Source organism: Scylla paramamosain, chromosome 25 (assembly GCF_035594125.1).
Source record: "Scylla paramamosain isolate STU-SP2022 chromosome 25, ASM3559412v1, whole genome shotgun sequence".
Lineage (NCBI taxonomy): Eukaryota > Metazoa > Arthropoda > Malacostraca > Decapoda > Portunidae > Scylla > Scylla paramamosain.
Genome location: NC_087175.1, coordinates 11,828,488 through 11,852,392, shown reverse-complemented (window position 1 = coordinate 11,852,392; position 23,905 = coordinate 11,828,488).

Below are 23,905 nucleotides of genomic sequence, written 5' to 3'. Positions count from 1 at the left end.
TTGGGCAAGATGCCAGACGTCACGAGGGGAGTTAGATCTTAAAAGTTGGAGAACAGACTTGGCATGGTTCCGGGCAGAAATATAAAGTGCATGAGATGCTGGTGATGGAAGGCTTAAGTACCTTTTGTGGGCTACCTCTCCATCATGTATAGCACGAGAACAAGCTGTGTTAAACCAAGGTTTGGAAGGTTTAGGTCGAGTCTGTTATGCGCTCAGCACACAAAGACGGGTCTCTGACACGGAAGCAGTAGTCATTCCAAGGAAAGTCAGCAAAATACCTTCTCAGGTCCACCCAACTAGCAGAGGCAAAACGCCAGAGGCACCTTCGCTTAGGGGGATCCTGAGGAGGGATTGGAGTGATAGGACAAGATAAAGATACGAGATTGTAATAGAAGGAGCCCAACGGAGAAGAAAGGGTGACAGCATAAGCAGAAGGATTAGAGGTCAGGAAAAGGTCAAGAATGTTGGGCGTATCTCCAAGACGGTCAGGAATACGAGTAGGGTGTTGCACCAATTGCTGTAGGTCGTGGAGGATACCAAAGTTGAAGGCTAGTTCACCAGGATGGTCAGTGAAGGGAGAGGAAAGCCAAAGCTGGTGGTGAACATTGAAGTCTCCAAGAATGGAGATCTCTGCAAAAGGGAAGAGGGTCAGAATGTGCTTCACTTTGGAAGTTAAGTAGTCATTTCTTATAGTCAGAGGAGTTAGGTGAAAGGTATACAGCACAGATAAATTTAGTTTGAGAGCGACTCTGTAGTCCTAGCCAGATGGTGGAAAACTCGGAAGATTCAAGAGCGTGGGCACGAGAGCAGGTTAAGTCATTGAGCATATAAACGCAACATCCAGCTTTGGATCGAAAATGAGGATAGAGAAAGTAGGAGGGAACAGAAAAGGGGCTACTGTCAGTTTCCTCAGACACCTGAGTTTCAGTGAGGAAAAGATGATGAGGTTTAGAAGGGTGATGTTCTACAGATTGAAAATTAGATCTTAGACCGCGAATGTTGCAGAAGTTAATGAAGAAAAAGTTGAGGGGGGTGTCAAGACACTTGGGGTCGTCGACAGAAAGGCAGTCCGACCTGGGGACATTTATGGTCCCCTCCCCAGATGGGGACCCCGAGGCTGGTGTAGGAGTCACCATGATAATTTTGAAATTTTTGAGTGAAGGGTGTGTGTGTTATTAGGTGATTGTAGTTTTGTGTGGAGTTGTCTTTAGAGGGCAGACTATGACTGCCCCCTTTTCTTGTGAGACACAAAGGGAAACGTTCAGTGAGGTCACAGCTGCGTTTAATGATAAGTTCACAGCACCACCTGAGCAGTGCTTTAGACCTCACTGGGAGTAATTATCGTTAGACACTAGAAGGTTAGTGAGGAAATGATAACGATACCCAGAGGAAAATGCGTGGCTTTTCAATTAAGGATGATTAAATTTAAGAGCTGTGTAACATTAGTATTACAAACCGACATCTCTCATCAAGGAGGACGTCTGAGATAAGGTGCTTACACACACACACACACACACACACACACACACACACACACACACACGCACACACTATAGTATTTTCTGATGTTTTAGTGTCTAAGCTTTCAATGGAGGAGAGCTTAATGAGCCAAAGTTCTCTCACAGATTGTAGAAGATTACACCTGGAGTAGTGATTTATCTCTTCAATAGATCGGGATGCCAGACAAGTATACATATAGGAGAGATAACCAGTTATCACAATCCTGAAATAAACAGCATATTGGTCTAGATTGTGTGTGTGTGTGTGTGTGTGTGTGTGTGTGTGTGTGTGTGTGTGTGTGTGTGTGTGTGTGTGTGTTAAAGGAATAACGAAAGAGAGGGGAAAAATTACTATCTACGGGACAGGCAGTAAAGGGGGGTCAAATAGGACAGGGAATGGTTAATCAATAAAAAGCTTGGGCCTGTATACATAAAAAAAAAAAAAAAAAATAATAATAATAATAATGAAAAACCTAAAAGACTTTTAAATTTACTCCTATCTAAAAGTAAATGCTAAAAGTGTATACAAGAAACTATAAAAGTTTTCTTAAGTCTCTTTTAGCTAGGAGTAAAAGTAAAATCTAAACTCGCTCTACGTGCTATGTTTAGCGCTCAAGAAAGACCCTAACCATTATGTTTTTGCACTTGAATGTCAAAACAGTACATAAAAATATTTAATATTAATTTATATTTCACTTTTTTTTTTATAAAAAGAACCGGATTGTTGACATATTTTATGAGTTTAATTATGCACATGAGGGGAAATCAGAATCGAACCAGCCCCGGGGATGCTAGCCTAACAAAGGTGGGGGCAGCTTGGCCAAGCCAAGGAAAGAGAGAGGCAACTCTGTCGGACTAATTGGATGGCAAACTAATTTCTGCTTAGAGCAAAATGATTTTCAAAATTCTGCTTATCCCTGCAAACAGCTGTGGGGATGGTTGAGTAAGACTGAAGGGAATTAGCTTTATCAAATTCCACTAACTTCCTAAAAGCAGCTGAGAGATGGCTTGAATTCAGCAGGATTTATTAAACTGTTCTTACTCTCAACAAGGAAATACGGGGTATCTGGGTGAGGTTATTAGGCTGAATGCAGAAAGATAAGTTAAATTCTAGTTACTTGGCCTGTGTGGTGACGGGTTAAGTTTGATACACACACACTTTCCAAAACACAATTTATAATAGATTTGTTTCATGAGCTACAATTGCATTCCACCGTTTTATTTAGTGCCTTATTCACATATTCTGCCTCTTAATCTCTGGATGCAATAATTCTTATGAGTGTGATAGTTTATATAACGTGTTTGTCTCACCATAATATCCATCAGAGAGAGAGAGAGAGAGAGAGAGAGAGAGAGAGAGAGAGAGAGAGAGAGAGAGAGTCTGAAAATGCCGTGTATTGCGTGAGCCTTAAGGGTTTTGGTTGATGGTTGGCTGCGTTGTACCGAAAAAATGGCCTTTATCTAATCTTAATCCTTGCAGTGTGACTCCATAGTGCATTCCTCACAAGTTCTATTACATTTAGAATGTCATCAAGGGCAGGCAGAACTCTAGCTGAGCATCACTCTACTCTCGTAGGGCGCCTCTCCTTTGCCGAAAATTGAGGTGTTGGGCTGTCATCCTGCCACCTAAAAGTAACTTTAGGCGCTTAGGAGTACCCCTCACCACCTAGTCGCTTAAAGTCTTTTAGATCTTAAAAGTCATCATGTATTACTTTTAAGAAACTTTTGGCAGTAAAACTGGTTGCCAAAAGTACTTTTAGCCTCTTAAAAATGTTTATGTATACGGGCCCTGGAGCTCCCCTCTGTAGGAGCGATCCTCCTATGTACTGGTTATGTAATGGCTGCATGTGGCTCACCACCTCTCCCTCTTCCTCTTCTTTCTGCTCAGCGTGTTGCAGATTAAGAAAGCTAGTATTCTAATGTATTATTTTTAAGTAAGAGGGTGCTGACTCCACCAGAACAGTACGTCTCCCGTTGTTCGTTTCGTACCCAAGGCACTAACCTTTCTGACCCAGACTACTGTACTTTGTACTACTACTGCTTTTGATACTGTTGCTCTTTTTACTACTACTACTACTACTATCACTACTACTACTACTGCTAATAATAATAATAATAATAATAATAATAATAATAATAATAATAATAATAATAATAATAATAATAATGATAATAATTTGTTGTTATTATTATTATTATCATTATTATTATTATTATTATTATTATTATTATTATTATTATTATTATTATTATAATGCAGCGTCCATATTACTACTACTACTAATAATAATAATAACAATAATGCACCCACTAGTACTACTACTACTACTACTATATAGTCCGACCACTCTAAAATCAAGGTTTGGGTGGAGTCAAGGCCGGTAGGATTTACTTACCTGTGGCGTTGCCATGTTTCCTATACTTTGGTGAATGATGGCCAGATACCGTTCAGCTTCGTCGCGCCCTAACTTGACCCGTGTTTGTGTGTGTGTGTGTGTGTGTATGTGTGTGTGTGTGTGTGTGTGTGTGTGTGTGTGTGTGTGTGTGTGAACACCATATATTGTTATAAATTTTGTGAAGTGAGTGAGATATTGATTGACAGTATAATCCTCGATAGTACTCTCTCTCTCTCTCTCTCTCTCTCTCTCTCTCTCTCTCTCTCTCTCTCTCTCTCTCTCTCTCTCTCTCTCTCTATTAAAATTATGACTTTTTCACTCCACGGCAAGTGAACGGCGGAAGCACTCGATTCATCCCAGGTCACACAGGTGACACGTCATTCGTGAGGCCTGGGTGTGTAGTCCTAAGTGTGCCACTCCCCAAGCTTTTGAATTTATTTTTATTATGAAAAAATGCACACATTCTACTAATATTCCTTCCAGCTGTATTATAAACATAATTGTTTCATTACTTACTCATCTTAGAACTACGGAGGAAGTCTGCAAAAGCATTTTTTTTTTTTTTCAGCAACATTGTAAAGTATGCCGCGTTCCTTTGTTGTTTTATAAGTACTTTTTGCATATTAAGGTTTTTTTTTCTTTGATATACTAGAATATTTACTTTAAATTACAGTGGTAGTATATATTTACCTATCTGTGATTTTTTACATATAGCAATTACACATCGCTGATTTAGGAATAGGAAGTATGGCCACGCCGCAGGCAGGGGAATCCCCGCGCTGACTTTACCCAAACCTTGGTTTTAGTGGTGGGAATATAGTGGTGGGAATATAGTACTATTACTACTACTACTACTACTACTACTACTACTACTACTACTACTGCTGCTGCTGCTGCTGCTGCTGCTGCTGCTGCTGCTTCTACTACCGCTGCCGCCGCCGCTGCTGCTGCTACTTGCGCTGCTACATACTAGTACCACCACCACTACTACCATTGCCACTGTTATGGTAGTAGTGATGAAGCTAATAACACTACCTACTACTATCGATGATGAGGATGGTGATTATAATCATGACTACCTGATGTGAACAAAAAAGGTAACATTAACCAATAAGTGTCGCTTCAACTTTTTTCAACAGATTCGAAACGCTTTACCTACAATAAATTATTCTAAAACATTAAGAGTTTCATTTCCGACCAACACGACTTTTCACGACCTTCCACTTTTTGGAATGAATCCTGCCAAGTCCCATCCTTCTAATCTTGCCTTCATATGTCTTCTCACATCTCTCAGTTTTTCTTCGCTCTTGTTCCCTCATTTTTTTTTTTCATCTTTTATTCTACATGACCTTACATAAGAACATAAGAGGTGCCCCAGGAAACCGTTAGTCTTACTCGTTGCAGGGCTTGTATAATATGTACATAGATACTTGTGTCCTCCTAGTATCATTTTCTATAATGTATTATGTCTAATCTTTTGAAATTCCGTATGAACTCTGTATTAGCAACCTGATGAGTCTGTTCTAGTTGTCTGCCACCATATCTGAGGACTTTTATTTTCTATCGATTTAATTTCATTTTGTGTTTTACGTGTTTCGATGCAATCACTACGCTATTTATTTATTTTTTTTTATTTATTTATTTATTTATTTTTTTTTAGATCTTTCAGCTACCAGTCTTTCGTTTTTTTTTTTTTTCTTTTTGCAAAGTTTCTTCCTTTGATCAATTCTCATTTCTTCTCCCCTTTTCCTGTTACTTTAATTCAAACTTTCCTATCTTAGATTTCAGCTTTCTTATTTTTGTTTCTTTTATTTTGATGTTTTGTGTGTCATCTTAGTTTCTTTGCTTTCCTGTTTTTTTCTCAACTGCCTTTTTTCTATTCTTTTAGTTTTTTTTCTATTTTTTGTTTTGTTTTTGTTTTTCAGTTGTTGCTTTTTCTTCGTTTATTCCTTTCTGTTTTCCTTTCTTCACTCTTTAGTGTTCATATTCATGTTATATACTCGTACTTTCATTTTTATGCGAGTTTAGTTTTCCTTGACTGCTTTCGTTCGGTGTCATATTCCTGTTTCGATGTTTTCACATCTCTAATTCCTTCATCTTTTCAATGTGTTTTTGCTTTCTCAGTTGGTATATTATTGTTCATCAGTTCTATAGACCAGAAGGGAAGAAAGTAAGAAAAATAAAAGTTTTATATTATTTTCGAGACCTGAATCATTATAGTAAGTGATTCTCACAATAACAAACAACATCGCCGCTACTTGTATAAAATATAATTGAACATCGAATAAGTTTTAACATCGAGCACAAGAATTAAATGTATGGTTTTCAATTCAAGGACATATTCATGTATTTTCTATGATGTTATTTACTAAATATGCTTATATGATGCATTGACTGCCATATATTAAAAAAAAATGCTAATATCATGTTTAGATAGAAGTTTAGATAAACAGACTGACAGACAGACAGACAGACAAGCAGCCAGGCAGATTATATATATATATATATATATATATATATATATATATATATATATATATATATATATATATATATATATATATATATATATATATATATATATATATTCTTTATCTTTTTTATGTAGGAGGGGCACTAGCCAAGGGCAACAAAACTGCAATAAAAAAATTAAAAAAAGAGCCCAGTGAGGTGTTGGTCCCCGAACAGAGTCGAAGGTGTTAGTCAAAAAATACAGATAAGTGTTTTGAAACCTCCCTCTTGAAAGAATTCTAGTCATAGGAAGGTGGAAATCCAGAAGCAGGCAGGGAGCTCCAGAGTTTACCAGAGAAAGGGATGAATGATTGAGAGTACTAGTTAACTCTTGCATTAGGGAGGTGGACAGAATAGGGGTGAGAGAAAGAAGAAAGTCTTGTGCAGCGAGGCCGCGGGAGAAGGGGAGGCATGCAGTTAGCAAGATCAGAATGGTAGTTGGTATGGAAAAAGCGGTAAAAGAAAGCAAGAGATGCAACATTGCGGCAATGAGAAAGAGGGTGAAAGCAGTCAGAAGAGAAGAGTTGAGGAGACGAAAAGCTTTTGATTTCACCCTGTCTAAAAGAGCGATACGAGTGGAAGCCCCATAGATAGGTAGATAGATAGATAGGTAGTTTATTGACCACAGGAACATTACATAGGCACGATAATTTCTTTTAAACATAAATTATCCATCATAAGTCTATAGTAATAAAATAAATATTAATTTTCTGCAGTATGACACAAAATAATTAAATGATCATACATCACACACCCTTTAAAACAATTTAACAAATGTTTAGAAAATGTAAATAAAAATAGTAGGTAAGCCTAAGACAATAAAACAGGCAATAGTCAGAAGTATCACTCCTCATTCTTGCTACATAAAAGTTATAAAATAAGACACTATCACTAAAGATTCAAAATAAACTTTAAAAGAAAAATTGTTTCACGTTTACTAAATAAAACTGACTTAAAACAATAAACCTTAAAAATCCCCAATTAAGCCTAAAATCATGACTCATGCCTTATTCGCGCAACATTGACACTTAAATAAGAAAATATCCCTTGCTTTCATAAAACAAGGAAATGAAGCTAAAACACTAAAAGAATGGACATTAATATGGATTATATAATATTTAACAACATATAAGCATTTTTCTCGAGCGTAGATGTCTAAGATCTGCCTAATTATTTTGCATGTAGATTCGTGACTGAAAGTGCGAGTGAAAAGATCTAGAATTGTGGAAAAAGTATGTGGGTTCCACAGATGTTGTGTGAGAGTGCAGTGCTGGACAACGTGAGATCCGTCTGCATTTCTCCACCCACACACCCACTCTTCCCTCGGCAGGCGGCCACGCTCCCTCCTGCTCCACCTGCCCACCACCGCTAGAGAGTGGCTAGACACTAGGAATCGTATGAAGGCTACGCGATCTCTTTTAGGCACTTTTTGCTGCTTTATATAGATCGGATGAGCACACAAACTTAGGTGTATCTCTAAATAGATGGTGTGTCTAAAGGACGTAGAGTGTCGTATCGTGTGCTCCAGATCTCTCATTCCAAATCCTGGACGTAGTCTTTAGTGTTAAACCTCGCCTCCATGACTGTCCTCAGGGCCAGTATCAATGGGTCGTCATTACAGTATGTATGGGTAGGTTTCCTGACTCAGTATGATAAACATCATTGCATGTAGTCATCAAAACATCTAATAAAGTCTTTAAGGCCCAGTTATACATTTTTACGATAGGTTTTCGGTCTGCATTCAGCCAGACCACAGAGGATCACAGATGTCAGTGCAGCATTAAATGCTCTCTTCTTTACTTGGAATGGTACATCATTGTTTTTTTTTCTTAAGAAAAGACAAACTTAGCGATATAAGCCGCCTTAGCGGAGGCGTGAGTCCTGACTGCCTGGTGCACCGAGCCGTCGGGGGTGAAGGTGGCCCCTAGGTACGAGTACTGCCGGTGTGCTATGAAATACGTATTCTGTGCTATGAAATACGGACTCCCATAAGAAAATACTCCCCAGTAGAAATTCCATGTGATAAAAGTACTCCTGCAGTCATTGTTCCATATAATATATGGACTCCCCAATACATATATCATATGGAATATTGACTGGTCCCATACAATTTAAAGTCATTAAAACAAAATTACCTTAAATTGTATATTTGTCCCCCTGCAGATGACATCCAGTTATATTTACGATCTACATCTACATAATTCCTTTGACATAATCAAAATGGTTACTGTTATTATGTTGCAGGTAAATAGCACGTTTATCACAAAGGTCCGAATCGCTGAGACTACATGACTTTTAAGGAGACGTCCAAACAGGGCCCAATCTCCTTTCTGCAACCACAGCATTATGTATGTTTGAAGTAGTGAAGCTGCTGCAAAAAGCTCATCATTTGTTGCCCATTCACTGCTCGTTGTCATCTTGCCCAGATGTTCTTCAACGTGTTGCATATGGCTTTTTAACTCTTCTGTTTTTTGTCGTCTTATGGTTAACAATAGCCTTCCTAATTGTGATGTGCGATGACTGCGCTCCAGTAATAGCAAACGAGATGGACCTATAAAAAAACATGAATGATATTGGTTTTAAAGTTTCATTAAGACTGGTTAAGACTATTCAAGCTCTCATTGACACAAATTGTACTTTAAATGAGATTGTGTTGTATACGTACCGAAAAAAACAATTGCTATCACCAATCACCCTCTCAAGTGTTGCTGGCTTGGTGAGTAAACATCCTCTTTTTCGTGGGCGATGAATGCTTTGAACAGTCAATTGTAGTTGAGCAGCCTTTTGATTTTGCCAATGACCAGTGACAGGGTTGTAAGTGCAGGGAGCATTTCGTTCGATCTTGTTGGCTTTAACATCATCTTCAGCTGTCTCTCTTTCCTTTTCCTTTTCTTCCTCTAGACTTTCATCTTCTTTGGGAGCAGCAAAGAATGGCTTCAAGTTAGCAATATTTTGGTTCATCTTCAGAATTTCACCTTTTTCATTCTTCAGTGTACAAACTTGATTGTCGTAAATCTTTACGATAACGTAAGGCCCCTTGAAAGGCAAAGCTGTCTTACCACCTTTCCTGTCCTTTCTGTACATATCCTTCAGTAAAACTTGCTGGACTTCTGTAAGGGAAGAACGAGTCAGTCCTTGCCCAAATGAGATTGTGTTGTATACGTACCGAAAAAAACAATTGCTATCACCAATCACCCTCTCAAGTGTTGCTGGCTTGGTGAGTAAACATCCTCTTTTTCGTGGGCGATGAATGCTCTGAACAGTCAATTGTAGTTGAGCAGCCTTTTGATTTTGCCAATGACCAGTGACAGGGTTGTAAGTGCAGGGAGCATTTCGTTCGATCTTGTTGGCTTTAACATCATCTTCAGCTGTCTCTCTTTCCTTTTCCTTTTCTTCCTCTAGACTTTCATCTTCTTTGGGAGCAGCAAAGAATGGCTTCAAGTTAGCAATATTTTGGTTCATCTTCAGAATTTCATCTTTTTCATTCTTCAGTGTACAAACTTGATTGTCGTAAATCTTTACGATAACGTAAGGCCCCTTGAAAGGCAAAGCTGTCTTACCACCTTTCCTGTCCTTTCTGTACATATCCTTCAGTAAAACTTGCTGGACTTCTGTAAGGGAAGAACGAGTCAGTCCTTGCCTTTTGTCATATTGCTGTTTTTTGCATTGCCTGCGCAAGTTTGATATTGTTATGAGCTGCATCATGTGCCTTTTCCTTAATCTTCATCATTCCTTCCATCACTTTCATCAGTTTATCTTCATCAAACTCCCAGATTTCTTCATCAAAGTTGCTATAATCTTCATGAATAGAATTGAAGTTGTCATCAGTAGTATCATCACTATCTAAAAGGTTGGCAATATCTACAGGCAATGTTGGCTGTCTTCCATACATTAGGAAAAATGGTGTCATCTTTGTTGATCGATGTACAGTTGTACGATGAGCAAATAGCAGTGGCTCAAGACATCTTGACCATCCATCAGGTTATCCTTGTAAAACCTTAAGAAGCTTATTCTTGATGGTCCCATTCTGTTTTTCGAAAAGGCCGTTTGCTTGTGGATGATAAGCACTTGTCACTCTTTGATGGACTCCAGTGGGGCGATGCAACTCTGTAAACACGGAGTTTATAGACTCTCTTCTTTAGTCATTGATTTCAATTTTGACACAAGAATGACATCTTATCTTGAATAAGAAGTTGGCCACTGAAGCTGCTGTCTTTCTTTCAAGGGCTCCCCTTCAGTCCATTTGGAAAAATAATCTACTGCAAGGAAGCAATGTCGACTCCAATCTGTTGCATCACAGCTTTTGGGACAGGAACATTATGTAAGGGCTGTTTCTCTTGCCTCTACTTGGGATTGACTTTCTGACACATCTTACCTTGGTTGCAATATTCTTTGATATCAGCATCCATTGTACGCCAATAAAATTTTCTGTTTAGAACATTCGTCATTGCCGTTATTCCCCGATGTCCACTCATACTTTTACTTTCAATACTGGTACCAAGGCCTTCGTGCGCACATCGAATGGCTCGTTGTTGTTCAGCCTTTGTTGAGAGGACACGTAACAGCAGCTGGGGGGGGGAGGGAATATATTAGAAAGGGATGGATGGAGAATTAGAGGGAGGAAGGAAGGGAACGAGAGAAGGAGGAAGGGGACGGAAAGAAGACAGGACGGGAGTAAGAGACGGATGAAGGGATGGTTGGAGGAATGGAAAAACTATGTCTTTGCCTCGTTGACTTTCTTGCCATAATCACCTCAAAAAGTCTTCATCAGTCCCACCTTATGTAGCATTCTCTCCCTCGTAGTGGCCAAGAGCACCGTGTCTTCCATCAGGACGAGAATGTGCAGCCAGGAGAGAAACCCATCATTCTCTTTTACAAATGTAATTATATTGTTAACAAATATAATAAACAAAAGGTAGGATGTCGGGGACCCCTGACGCACTCCCATCGTGGTGGTGAACACAGTAGTGCCCACCACACTCTCCTTACTGGAGTACATGACGCTATGGCCCCCAGCATCACTGCACCGCACCCGAGATGCTTCATCACTCACAGCAATATGTCTCGAGGGAACCATATCATACGCCTGGGAAAAATCCACAAAAGTTACGAATAACTTTTGCTTTTTCTTCCTGGGATAATCAATGAGGAGTCCGAGTGTGAGAATGTGGTCGATACAGCTGCGGCCCCGCTGCACCCCAGCCTACTCCTTGTACGGCCTGATCCAGTGCTGGAGACAACAAAACACCATGTCGTACAGTTTCACAATACTGCTCATTACATTATTACTGCGATGATTACTTGAATCTTTTTTATTGTCTCGTTTGAATGCAGTAAAGAATTTTGCTTTTGACAACAAATCAAGTTAAGAGTCAGAATTGAAAATAAAGTTAAATAAGATGGTAATACAAAAGAATCCAGTCTGGAGGGAGCAGTTTAAACGCTTCGGTCGGGATGCCATCCGGGCCGCACGAGTTGTCAGGTTCGATTCGAGCTGCCTATACCGCGAGTTCCTGGGGGGTGATGCGGTCGTCCAGGAGGGGGAATATGGACTGCCGCGCTTACAAGACCTGTTTCTGCAATGCTTGCATTAGCATGATTAAAACCATTTTCAAAATATTCTTTAAACTCATCTGATGGTATGGCTAGAGACTCGTCACGGGTCCACAAGTTGCCTTTCCAATTTATTGCTTGCCAAACTCGCCTATGATCGCCTTCACGCAAGAGCCTTTCCCGGCGGTCCAGACAACTGTCATCCTCCTCCCGCACGGCACCTGCACAGATTCACTTTGCGCACTAACAACATGAATCCGTAATATTGGTGTTAAAGTTGTTTACACTGTTCATGTCATATAGCATTTCAGCTGCGGGTATACCAGTAATAAACAAATCAGGTTTTATAGCAATGAAACCAACCGGCCGACGCACACCCCGCTGCGTAAGGATAAAAGCTGTAGGAGGGTAGTTTGGAAATCAAAACTTTGTGCCAGACTCTATCAAAACCTTTTAATATGTGGCTTCCTTGTGTGAACTGTTTACTTCTTGAGTGGTTGGACGTCTACGAAAAGACGTGTAAAAGTGCAGGGTGGTATCATCAGCGTAGAAGATAGGACAAGAAGTTTGGTTTAGAAGATCATTGATCAGTCATTGATCAGTCACCCACTCTCATAGGATGAGAGTGGGTGACAGAAGGAACACCACTGTTAGTACATTAAGGAGAACAGTGACCAATATAACGGTCAGAAACGAAACCTAAGGTGAAGTTACGTAAGGATAAAAGCTGTAGAAGGATAGTTTGGAAATCAAGGCTTTGTGCCAGACTCTGTCAAAGCTTTTTGATATGTCTAAAGCAACAGCAAAAGTTTCAACAAAATCTCTAAAGGAGATAACCTAGACTCAGTATTAAAAGCCAGAAGATCCCCAGTAGAGAGGCCATTACGGAACTCATACTGGCGGTCTGATAGAAGGTTGTGAAATGATAGATGTTTAAGCATCTTCCTGTTGAGGATAAATTCAAAATCTTTAGATAGGCAAGAAATTAAAGCAATACGACGATCGTTTGAGAGATTACAGCGAACAGACTGAATGTAGGCAAACTTCCAGCAAGAAGGAAAGGTAGATGTTGACAGACAGTTGAAAGAGTTTAACTAGGCAAGGTGCAAGCACGGACGCACAGTTTCGGAGAACAATAGGAGAGACCCCATCAGGTCCATAACCCTTCCGAGGGTTTAGCCCATCGAGGGCTTGGAAAACATCACTGCGAAGGATATAATGGGCAGCATGAAATAGTCATAGGGTGGAGGAGAGGGAGGAACAAACCCTGAATCATCCAAGATAGAGGTTTAAGCTAATTTTTCAGCGAAGAGTTCAGCTTTAAAAATAGATGAGATGGCAGTGGTGCCATCAGGTTGAAATAAAGGAGGGAAAGATGTTTTTTGGCTAGGTACCACAAGTCACGAGGGGTGTTAGATCTTGAAAGACTGACAATTGATGAAGATTGACCTATTAATGAAGGAGTTTTGGGCTAGCTGGAGAACAGACTTGGCATGATTTAAGGCAGAAATAAAAAGTGCATGAGATTCAGGGGATGGAAAGCTGAAGTACCTTTCGTGGGCCACATCTCTATTATGTATAGCCCGAGAACAGGCCTTGTTAAACCAAGGTTTGGAAGGTTTAGGTCGAGAGAAAGAGTGAGGATTGTACGCCTCCATGCCAGACACTATCACTTCTGTTATGAGCACAGCACACAGAGATGAATCTCTGACACGGAAGCAGCAGTCATTCTAAGAAAAATCAACATATCTTCTTAGGTCCCCCCAATTAGCAGAAGCAAAACGCTAGAGGCACCTCCGCTTTGAAGGACCCTGAGGAGGGATTGAAGCGATAAGACAAGATACAGATATGAGATTATGATCGGAGGAGCCCAACGGAGAAGATAAGGTAACATCATAAGCAGAAGGATTAGTTGTTAGGATATATATATATATATATATATATATATATATATATATATATATATATATATATATATATATATATATATATATATATATATATATATATATATATATATATATATATATATATATATATATATATATATATATATATATATATATATATATATATATATATATATATATTTTTTTTTTTTTTTTTTTATATATAGGATGGACACTGGCCAGGAGCAACAAAAATCCCCCCCCAAAAAAAAAAAGAAAATGCCCACTGAAATGCCAGTCCCATAAAAGGATCAAAGCAGTAGTCAAAAATTGATGAATAAGTATCTTGAAACCTCTCTCTTGAAGGAATTCAAGTCATAGGAAGGTGGAAATACAGAAGCAGGCAGGGAGTTCCAGAGTTTACCAGAGAGAGGGATGAATGATTGAGAATACTGGTTAACTCTTGCGTTAGAGAGGTGGACGGAATAGGGGTGAGAGAAAGAAGAAAGTCTTGTGCAGCGAGGCCACGGAAGGAGGGGAGGCATGCAGTTAGCAAGATCAGAAGAGCAGTTAGCATGAAAATAGCGGTAGAAGACAGCTAGATATGCAACATTGCGGCGGTAAGAGAGAGGCTGAAGACAGTCAGTTAGTGGAGAGGAGTTGATGAGATGAAAAGCTTTTGATTCCACCCTGTCTAGAAGAGCAGTATGAGTGGAACCCCCCCAGACATGTGAAGCATACTCCATGCATGGACGGATAAGGCCCTTGTGCAGAGTTAGCAGCTGGGGGGGTGAGAAAAACTGGCGGAGACGTCTCATAACACCTAACTTCATAGAAGCTGTTTTAGCTAGAGATGAGATGTGAAGTTTCCAGTTCAGATTATAAGTAAAGGACAAACCGAGGATGTTCAGTGTAGAAGAAGGGGACAGTTGAGTGTCATTGAAGAAGAGGGGATAGTTGTCTGGAAGGTTGTGTCGAGTTGATAGATGGAGGAATTGAGTTTTTCAAGCATTGAACAATACCAAGTTTGCTCTGTCCCAATCAGAAATTTTAGAAAGATCAGAAGTCAAGCGGTCTGTGGCTCCCCTGCGTGATATGTTTACCTCCTGAAGGGTTGGACGCCTATGACAAGACGTGGAAAAGTGCAGGGTGGTATCATCAGCATAGGAGTGGATAGAACAAGAAGTTTGGTTTAGAAGATCATTAATGAATAATAAGAAGAGAGTGGGTGACAGGACAGAACCCTGAGGAACACCACTGTTAATAGATTTAGGAGAAGAACAGTGACCGTCTACCACAGCAGCAATAGAACGGTCAGAAAGGAAACTTGAGATGAAGTTACAGAGAGAAGGATAGAAACAGTAGGAGGGTAGTTTGGAAATCAAAGCTTTGTGCCAGACTCTATCAAAAGCTTTTGATATGTCCAAGGCAACAGCAAAAGTTTCACCAAAATCTCTAAATGAGGATGACCAAGACTCAGTAAGGAAAGCCAGAAGATCACCAGTAGAGCGGCCTTGACGGAACCCATACTGGCGATCAGATAGAAGGTTGTGAAGTGATAGATGTTTAAGAATCTTCCTGTTGAGGATAGATTCAAACACTTTAGATAGGCAGGAAATTAAAGCAATAGGACGGTAGTCTGAGGGATTAGAGTGGTCACCCTTTTTTTAGGAACAGGTTGAATGTAGGCAAACTTCCAGGAAGAAGAAAAGGTAGATGTTGACAGACAGAGCTGAAAGAGTTTGACTAGGCAAGGTGCAAGCACGGAGGCACAGTTTCGGAGAACAATAGAAGGAACCCCATCAGGTCCATAAGCCTTCCGAGGGTTTAGGCCAGCGAGGGCATGGAAAACATCATTGCGAAGAATTTTAATAGGTGGCATGAAGTAGTCAGAGGGTGGAGGAGAGGGAGGAACAAGCCCAGAATCGTCCAAGGTAGAGTTTTTAGCAAAGGTATGAGCAAAGAGTTCAGCTTTAGAAATAGATGTGATAGCAGTGGTGCCATCTCGTTAAAATAGAGGAGGGAAAGAAGAAGAAGCAAAGTTATTAGAGATATTTTTGGCTAGATGCCAGAAATCACGAGGGGAGTTAGATCTTGAAAGGTTTTGACATTTTCTGTTAATGAAGGAGTTTTTGGCTAGTTGGAGAACAGACTTGGCATGGTTCCGGGCAGAAATATAAAGTGTATGAGATTCTGGTGATGGAAGGCTTAAGTACCTTTTGTGGGCCATCTCTCTATCATGTATAGCACGAGAACAAGCTGTGTTAAACCAAGGTTTAGAAGGTTTAGGACGAGAAAAAGAGTGAGGAATGTATGCCTCCATGCCAGACACTATCACCTCTGTTATGCGCTCAGCACATAAAGACGGGTCTCTGACACAGAAGCAGTAGTCATTCCAAGGAAAGTCAGCAAAATACCTCCTCAGGTCCCCCCAACTAGCAGAGGCAAAACGCCAGAGGCACCTTCGCTTAGGGGGATCCTGAGGAGGGATTGGAGTGATAGGACAAGATAAAGATATGAGATTGTGATCGGAGGAGCCCAACGGAGAAGAAAGGGTGACAGCATAAGCAGGATTAGAGGTCAGGAAAAGGTCAAGAATGTTGGGCGTATCTCCAAGACGGTCAGGAATACGAGTAGGGTGTTGCACCAATTGCTCTAGGTCATGGAGGATAGCAAAGTTGTAGGCTAGTTCACCAGGATGGTCAGTGAAGGGAGAGGAAAGCCAAAGCTGGTGGTGAACATTGAAGTCTCCAAGAATGGAGATCTCTGCAAAATGGAAGAGGGTCAGAATGTGCTCCACTTTGGAAGTTAAGTAGTCAAAGAATTTCTTATAGTCAGAGGAGGTAGGTGAGAGGTATACAGCACAGATAAATTTAGTATGAGAATGACTCTGTAGTCGTAGCCAGATGGTGGAAAACTCGGAAGATTCAAGAGCGTGGGCACGAGAGCAGGTTAAGTCATTGCGCACATAAACGCAGCATCCAGCTTTGGATCGAAAATGAGGATAGAGAAAGTAGGAGGGAACAGAAAAGGGGCTACTGTCAGTTGCCTCAGACACCTGAGTTTCGGTGAGGAAAAGAAGATGAGGTTTAGGAGAGGAGAAGTGGTTGCATGTTGCAGAAGTTAATGAAGAAAAAGTTGAGGGGGGTGTCAAGACACTTATGGTCGTCGACAGAAAGGCAGTCCGACCTGGGGACATTTATGGTCTCCTCCCCAGATGGGGACTCCGAGGCTGGTGTAGGAGTCGCCATGATGATTTTAAAATTTTTGAGTGAAGGGTGTGTGTGTTATTAGGTAGTTTTGTGTGGAGGAAGAGAGTTGTCTTTAGAGGGCTGGCTGTGACTGCCCCCTTGTGTTGTGAGACACAAAGGGAAACGTTCAGTGAGGTCACAGCTGGATTTAATGATAAGTTCACAGCACCCCCTGAACAGTGCTTTAGACCTCACTGGGAGTAATTATCGTTTCGGCAGGTGTCTACTGCCTCCTCCTTTATGTGTGTGTTCTTGTCAAGAGGATCGACAAAGTTAACCGAGTGGTTAACTGTCAGGTGCCGGAATCCTTCGTCCTCGAGACAGCTGTATGCCTTCCAGCAGTCCGATATAATGATGCTACCGGGCAAAATACGGTCTTTGATGATGTGCAGGAGTGTGTCTCTGTCCCTCTTTTCAACGGGAACCATGAAACACTGTCGGGTCTGCCGACACACTCCCCCGAACACCCACTGACCCTCAACGAAACGACCGATGTTATATTTTCTTTTTCCAGACTTGGATTCGTCTATTTCAACAATTTTGCCTTCACCGCCGATCTTACCCTCCCTCTTAATGCACCACTCAATAAGTACTTCTCTTGCAAAACTTGCCCAATCACAGATGGAATGGTCAGTGAGGCTCAGTTCGTTTCGGACAAATTTGTACGTGAAGCACTCACGAATGTATACGTTAATGAACAATAAAATTGTCTCCAAATCCAAATTAGACTTTTCAAAAAAAGTATTTTTATAAATGGTCTCTTGCCACGAACACTTGCTTTTCTTTTTGTGACCTTTTGCCACCTTTTTCTGGCACCGCCAAAGCTTTCTATCAAGAAATAGTACAGCCTTGTTCCCACACTTGTCACAAACTCTTTCCTCTAGAATTAGTTTGTGGCGAACGCACAAGTCAAAGAGATCCTTTAGTTTTCCAGTATATTTTCTAACATAGTCAAATAATCCGTAATCGCAGTCAGCACACCTATCTCCCGCCATGGCACAACTAAGAGTATATCAGCAGGCCACCCTTGCCAGCTTGTGTAGCTTCACTCGGAAGGGATGATTGTGGACTTAGTTTCTGGAGGCGGCGCGCTATTAATTTAATTACTACGGCTTACAAAAGCCTTCCCCACATTGAAAACATCACAGACACGTTCTATAGTAAGTACTCTATCACGTTGCAATGTGTTTTTAATGAATAGAGAGGAGGTCCAACCCTGCAGATATACGATATATATATATATATATATATATATATATATATATATATATATATATATATATATATATATATATATATATATATATATATATATATATATATATATATATATATATATATATATATATATATATATATATATATATATATATATATATATATATATATATATATATATATATATATATATATATATATATATATATAGTGCTCGGTAGACATATCGTAATGTTTCCTTTATTAGCTTCATAATTTTTCTTTTCTAATTTTGAGATCTGTCTTTTCTAATAGAAGTAGCTGCTGTAGTACGAGCATGTTTGAGAGAGAGAGAGAGAGAGAGAGAGAGAGAGAGAGAGAGAGAGAGAGAGAGAGAGAGAGAGAGAGAGAGAGAGAGAGAGAGAGAGGAGTCGGGGGTTGGGGGTTGGGGTCGGAGGGCGGGATGTTATTGCCGGAGTTGGAATGTTGAAGTTCGTGAGTGAGGAAACCAATACTAAAGTCTCGTGTACACAAGTGAATGTACTAATATTAGTCAGTATTAAACGACAGGTCTTAACAATTACCTATCTACATGCTTAACTTAATTTGTTTTATATTAAGTACCGCTGTTTTTTTTTTTTTTTTTTTTTCGTTGTTGCGTTATTTTATTTTATTTTATTTTTTTTAGTAAGAGAGGCTGGATGAGTACTAAGAAAAATAATAATTTAGGTGTTCCTCGCCGGATACTTAAATGAGAAAGGGTATTTATAAGTTTTTATATGTGTTAGTGTCTTTTTAACGTGGACTGGTATCCCGCCAAAGGCTACTTGGGACTAAGAAATAAAATGAAAATTATTATTATTGTTCTCCATAAAATTACAAGAGTATTAATAGAGGATTCATCAAATCAGGTCCATAGCTGTTTTTATAATTCTATAAAGTTCTTGAATACAAAGGAAATTTAGAATTGCCACCGAACATTTAAGAATAAACAGAGGTGTTACGAAATACCATGTGACGCTTATTTATTTATTTATTTATTTATTTTTACATCGATTGAATTAATATAATATTTATTTCCATCAATGCACAAAGTTACATTGTCTCCGCTGCAGAAAACTTTGACCTCCGCTATACATGACAGCAAGCCGCGGAATGCCTAACAATGTGCTATTCAACCCAACGGCGGCACACTCAAGGATGACGCCAGGGTTTATGTATGTCCAGGCTTCACAGATACAGTACGACGTTGTTTGGTTGCCGTGGCTGCTGAGTGGAAGGAAGTGGTTGACTGAACTCAGTTACTGATTAATGGACTAACAGATCAAATGAATAAGAGAAAGGTTGAGAAGGATGAGAGGGGCAGGCTGGGATGCTGTATTGCTGTATGAGCCTTGAGGGGAGGGTGGGATGTTGTATAGGGCCACGAGGGGCAGGCTGAGTGTTGTATAGGGCCACGAGGGACAGGTCGGGCTGCTGTAGAGAGCTACGAGGGGGAAACTAGGTTACTCCACTGGGCAACAAGGGGCAGGCTGGGGTGTTGTATTGGGCCACAAGGGGCAGGCAGGGATGATATCAGTATAGGACCACGAGGGGCAGGCTTGGGTACTGTATAGGGTCACGAGGGGAAGGCTGTGTTGTTGTATTGGGCCACGAGGGATAGGCTGGGGTGCTGTATAGGGCCACGAGGAACAGGATGGGAACATAGAATCAGGTCTTACTGCAACTCAGGGATACTTACGTGCTTCATCTTCTCTGTTCCTGTCTGCCGGGAACACGCAATCTCTTACAAGAAAAAGTAGGAGCTGAATATAAATGTCAATCCATCAGGGAATTGATATTATAAAGCTGAAAATAAAATAAAAGTTAAAAAAATCAAGTGAACCGATATTGATATGTACACCAAGAAACAGGAAATAGAGCATCCACGAATGATTAATGGGAAAAAAAAGAAAGCAAGAACTCTAGTTTTGCCACCGAACAGAGGTGTTCCGAAATGCCATGTGACGCCTATTTATTTATTTTTTTTTTCTTTTCACGTTCATTGAATTAATACAATATTTATAAAGATATGCAAAAAAAAATAAAACGTATAAAGAAAACTAGGTTCTATCCAGGGGCCGTATTAACAAAGATTCTTAAGAGTTCGTCGCAGCCATCTGTTCAGATTTATGCTTATCACTTAAGCGGTCCTAAAGCTGTGCTGAGACGAACTCTAAGTTCTAGTATGAAATGGTGAAAGAGCAAAACAGTAAAATCAAATATTTCTCAATTTTGAGTTAATGGAGCAATTTTTTTACATTTTTTTTTTTTATTAAATAACAAAAATTAAGTTATATAATTTGTAATCGATTTTGTAAGATTATGAGTGCATAAATTTGTGTTTACTAATAAGCAAATTAGATCCTGCGCAAGGCGCGTGTATTTTGTCTCATTGTTTACACCCTTGAGCCAGCGTTCTCCTGCCACTCCCACTCAGCAGCGCCTCTTTTCCTGTCCTTTTTCTTTATCATGGAGGAGATGATGACCTCCTAAGGTCAAGAAGGCCAATAAAGGAAACCCTGCTAGACCGATGGCTTTCCTACCTCGTCCAGTCAGCATACGAGAAAAGATGTGTTCCTGTAGGGCTTCACTCGTTCAGCGACACAAAAAAGCTGCATGGGGCTCTATTACTAAGTATGTAAACGAGACACTCCAACAACAAGACACATGAAGGTCCAAGGTCATCATTACTGCGGAGCTGCATTTTCCATTGACTGAATAGGAAATACACGATTAGGGTGCAATACCGTATTCGTATTCCTTAACGTCTTGGAGATACTCGTACGTCCAACATTCTTGACCTTTTCCTATCTTCTAATCCTTCTGCTTGTACTGTTACCCTCTCTTCTCCGTAAGGCAACCGCAGCAACAACAGCAGACCCCCCAGCAACAAAAATAGTACTACAACACAATAACAACAATAACAACAACAACAACAGAAGCAGCAGCAATAGTTTTAGTAGTGGTAGTAGTAGTAGTGGTAATAGACGTCGTCGTCGTCATTGTTGTCGTGTTGTTGTTATTGTTATGGTTGTGGTTAGTAGTAGTAGGTGATGAGGGTGGTGGTTAGTAGTAGTTGTAGGTGATGAGGGTGGTGGTTAGTAGTAGTAGTAGTGATAAGGGTGGTGGTTAATAGTAGTAGTAGTAGGTGATGAGGATGGTGGTTAGTAGTAGTAGTAGTAGTAAGTGATGAGGGTGGTGGTTACTATTAGTAGTAGGTGATGAGGGTGGTGGTTAGTAGTAGTTGTAGTAGGTGATGAGGGTGGTGGTTAGTATCAGTAGTAAGTGATGAGGGTGGCGGTTAGTAGTAGTAATAGGTGATGAAGGTGGTGGTTAGTAGTGGTAGTAGTAGGTGATGAGGGTGGCTGCTGCTGCTGCTGCTGCTGCTGCTGCTGTATAATTATAATGATGTATTCGCCCACGTCTTTTCAAAAAATCGTGACGTGGTGATATTGACAATCCAAATCGAAAATAGTTGTCGAGACGAAATTGAAAGCTCTTTCTGAAACGAGATGCGAAGATTTTACAGTGATGCAAAGCGAAGGAATTTTCATGAGGGCAGATGGAAAAGTTAAAGTTACAGAGAACATGCTAAAACGATGAGAATATGCTTGAAGATGTGAACGAAAACTTACGAAAGGAGAGGAACTGCTTTAAAAAAGGAGGAATAAATATAAATATTGGAGGAATGAACAGAATGCAAAGAAGAATCGGGAGAATAAAGTAAGTACTATATAGAGAAACAAAGTGTGAGAAAAAATTATGAAATATCTCTCATTATACCTTAAAATCCTGACTAGATTGTCACATTTCAAGAAACTAACTTAATTCGGTACTTTATACAAAAAAAAAAAAAAATACTGTATAAAAGAAAAGTGTAAATTGCTGTTTCATTTCAAGTGCCATCTTACTAACTAAAAATAAGAAAAGATGTAATATACGATTGTTTTCAAGGGTCATTGTTGTCCTTTTATTATACTACGAGTATGTGCCGAGTAAGTAGAGTCTCAGTGTGAAAAATATTTGATCGATATTGGGAGGAAAAAAAAAAAGATAGCAGGAGAGAAACGAAGATTGGAACAAGAACAGTATGTACACCAAAATATTCCATCGAAGGCTTTCTATATAGCGTTCAAGAACACTCAAATGCAAGAAAACATCTTAATTGGAAATCTTATATGCAATACATATACACAGTCTATCTATCTATCTATCTATCTATCTATCTATATATATATATATATATATATATATATATATATATATATATATATATATATATATATATATATATATATATATATATATATATATATATATATATATATATATATATATATATATATATATATATATATATATATATATATATATATATATATATATATATATATATATATATATATATATATATATATATATATATATATATATATATATATATATATATATATATATATATATATATATATATATATATATATATATATATATATATATATATATATATATATATATATATATATATATATATATATATATATATATATATATATATATATATATATATATATATATATATATATATATATATATATATATACATATCATTTCACAACCTTCTATATGATCGCCAGGATGGGTTCCATCAAGGCCGCTCTACTGGTAATATATATATATATATATATATATATATATATATATATATATATATATATATATATATATATATATATATATATATATATATATATATATATATATATATATATATATATATATATATATATATTATATGAATTTAGGTGTAAGAGAAGAAGAAACCAACCGAAAAAACATCCCCACCTTCAAGGATAGTTTAATTCTTGCTTAGGTTATTTTTACTGTCGACAAACAATAAGTTGGTCTTAGTCTATGCTAAGTCATTATTATTTTGTATTTAGTAATAACAGGCAGGACCTTTAGCTGACTTTGCGTCACGATATTAATGGTGCTAATGTAATTTATCCATTTCGGTATCTATTTATTAATTCATTTGCTTATTGATCTATCTTTTCATTCACCTATTTTATGTTTGGTGAAGACAAATTTTCTTCTTTCTTTCCAGCTTGTAAACAGGATTATGTGTGGTGTTGATTGCAGTTGTGGTAGTGGTGGTGAATGTGGGTAGAGTTGTGGTGATAGTATTTGATGGCGATATCAAAATGGTAGCTATAATTTTGGCAGCTACAATGACTGTGGTAATGGTGTTTTCAAGTGGCTGAGTTGCAGGTAAGACTGTTCGAAGTGAGCGGCAGTGGTGAGTGATGTGGGTGGTGGTGGAGGCGATGGTGGTGATAGTATTATTATTCTTCTGTTGTGTAGGTAGTGCTGAGGTAGATGAGGTAGTGGTGATGACAGTTGTCAAGAATTAGTGGTGATGTTGGTGTTGATTACAGTGGAGATGGTGGTGAAAATGAGTGATGATGAAATGATATCCTGGGCATTTTTTTTTTTTTTATCGGATTTTTGTTGCCCTTGGTCAGTGTCCCTCCTACATAAAAAAAAAAAAGAAAAAAAAAGTAATG